Here is a 3,254-nt window from a genome sequence, read left to right as displayed (position 1 = left end):
CTAGAACGTTATCGAGTGAGGCGAGTCTAGCAGTGCTATTGGAGGAATTAGAGGGCAGTAAATGGGATATAATAGGGCTCAGTGAAGCTAGGAGGCCAAAAGAAGCATATACAGTGCTAAAAAGCGGGCACGTCCTGTGCTACCGGGGCTTAGCAGAGAGAAGGGAACTAGGCGTCGGATTCCTGATTATTAAGAATATAGCTGGTAACATACACGAATTCTAAAGAATTAACCAGAGGGCGGCAGGTCTTGTTGTGAAACTTAATAAGAGGTACAAAATGAAGATTGTACAGGTCTACGCCCCTACATCCAGTCATGATGACCAGGAAGTCGAAAGCTTCTATGAAGACGTGGAATCGGCGATGGGTAGAGTGAAAACTAAATACACTATACTAATGGGTGACTTTAATGCCAAGGTAGGCAAAAAGCAGGCTGGAGACAAGGCAGTGGGGGAATATGGCATAGGCACTAGGAATATCAGGGGGGAGTTATTAGTAGAGTTTGCGGAACAGAATAATATGAGGATAATGAATACCTTCTTCCGCAAGCGGGATAGCCGAAAGTGGACGTGGAGGGGCCCGAACGGCGAGACTAGAAATGAAATAGACCTCATACTCTGCGTTAACCCTGGCATCATACAAGATCTGGACGTGCTCGGCAAGGTGCGCTGCAGTGACCACAGGATGGTAAGAACTCGAATTAACCTAGACCTGAGAAGGGAACGGAAGAAACTGGTACATAAGAAGCCGATCAATGAGTTAGCGGTAAGAGGGAAAATAGAGGAATTCCAGATCAAGCTTCAGAACAGGTATTCGGCTTTAACTCAGGAAGAGGACCTTAGTGTTGAAGCAATGAAAGACAATCTTGTGGACATCATTAAGGAGTGTGCAATGGAAGTCGGTGGTAACTCCGTTAGGCAGGATACCAGTAAACTATCGCAGGAGACGAAAGATCTCATCAAGAAACGCCAATGTATGAAAGCCTCTAACCCTACAGCTAGAATAGAACTGGCAGAACTTTCGAAGTTAATCAACAAGCGTAAGACAGCTGACATAAGGAAGTATAATATGGATAGAATTGAACATGCTCTCAGGAACGGAGGAAGCCTAAAAACAGTGAAGAAGAAACTAGGAATTGGCAAGAATCAGATGTATGCGTTAAGAGACAAAGCCGGCAATATCATTACTAATATGGATGAGATAGTACAAGTGGCTGAGGAGTTCTATAGAGATTTATACAGTACCAGTGCCACCCACGACAATAATGAAAGAGAAAATAATCTAGAGGAATTCGAAATCCCACAGGTAACGCCAGAAGAAGTAAAGAAAGCCTTGGGAGATATGCGAAGGGGGAAGGCAGCTGGAGAGGATCAGATAACAGCAGATTTACTGAAGGATGGTGGGCAGATTGTTCTAGAGAAACTGGCCACCCTGTATACGCAATGCCTCATAACGTCGAGCGTACCGGAATCTTGGAAAAACGCTAACATAATCCTAATCCATAAGAAAGGGGACGCCAAAGAGTTGAAAAATTATAGACCGATCAGCTTACTGTCCGTTGCCTACAAACTATTTACTAAGGTAATCGCAAATAGAATCAGGAACACCTTAGACTTCTGTCAAGCAAAGGACCAGGCAGGATTCCGTAAAGGCTACACAACAATAGACCATATTCACACTATCAATCAGGTGATAGAGAAATGTGCGGAATAGAACCAACCCTTATATATAGCCTTCATTGATTACGAGAAAGCATTTGATTCTGTCGAAACCTCAGCAGTCATGGAGGCATTGCGGAATCAGGGTGTAGACGAGCCATATGTAAAAATACTGAAAAATATCTATAGCGGCTCCACAGCCACCGTAGTCCTCCATAAAGAAAGCAACAAAATCCCAATAAAGAAAGGCGTCAGGCAGGGAGATACGATCTCTCCAATGCTATTCACAGCGTGTTTACAGGAGGTATTCAAGACCTGGATTGGGAAGAAATGGGGATAAAAGTTAATGGAGAATACCTTAGTAACTTGCGATTCGCTGATGATATTTCCTTGCTTAGTAACTCAGGGGACCAACTCCAATGCATGCTCACTGACCTGGAGAGGCAAAGCAGAAGAGTGGGTCTAAAAATTAATCTGCAGAAAACTAAAGTAATGTTTAACAGTCTCGGAAGAGAACAGCAGTTTACAATAGGCAGCGAGGCACTGGAAGTCGTAAGGGAATACATCTACTTAGGGCAGGTAGTGACTGCGGATCCGGATCATGAGACAGAAATAATCAGAAGAATAAGAATGGGCTGGGGTGCGTTTGGCAGGCATTCTCAGATCATGAACAGCAGGTTGCCATTATCCCTCAAACGAAAAGTGTATAATAGCTGTGTCTTTCCAGTACTCACCTACGGGGCTGAAACCTGGAGGCTTACGAAAAGGGTTCTACTCAAATTGAGGACGACGCAACCAGCTATGGAAAGAAGAATGATAGGTGTGACGTTAAGGGATAAGAAAAGAGCAGATTGGGTGAGGGAACAAACGCGAGTTAATGACATCTTAGTTGAAATCAAGAAAAAGAAATGGGCATGGGCAGGACATGTAATGAGGAGGGCAGATAACCGATGGTCATTAAGGGTTACAGACTGGATTCTAAGGGAAAGGAAGCGTAGCAGGAGGTGGCAGAAAGTTAGGGCGACGGATGAGATTAAGAAATTTGCAGGGACGGCATGGCCACAGTTAGTACATGACCGGGGTTGTTGGAGAAATATGGGAGAGGCCTTTGCCCTGCAGTGGGCGTAACCAGACTGATGATGATGATGATGAATTTTTAGACCCACCCTTCTGCTTTGCCTCTCCAGGTCAGTGCGCACGCATTGCAATTGGTCCCCTGAGTTATTAAGCCAGTAAATATTATCAGGAAATCGCAAGTTACTAAGGCATTCTCAATTAAATCTTATTCCCAATTCTTCCCAACCCAGGTTCATATCGCCTTCCTCATGAGTCATATAGTTTATGTGGCAGCCATGCATAACTGGTATAACTCTGAGAAGAAACGATTAAACACGCTCATCTGAAAAAGTATAAAAAAAGTGCTATGCATTCCGTTACGGGCGAGTACGGATCTCCTTATGCAACTAGGAGTACACAACACATTAGACGAGATAATTGAGGCCCAGGAGTCAGCCCAACTGGCCCATCTATCCTGTACCCCAGCTGGAAAGAAGATCCTGGCGGTTCTTGGGATCAACCCTATCCTCATGGAAGAGCG

This window comes from Dermacentor albipictus, unplaced genomic scaffold (assembly GCF_038994185.2).
Source record: "Dermacentor albipictus isolate Rhodes 1998 colony unplaced genomic scaffold, USDA_Dalb.pri_finalv2 scaffold_27, whole genome shotgun sequence".
Taxonomy (NCBI): Eukaryota; Metazoa; Arthropoda; class Arachnida; order Ixodida; family Ixodidae; genus Dermacentor; species Dermacentor albipictus.
Note: the sequence above shows the minus strand (reverse complement) of the source record.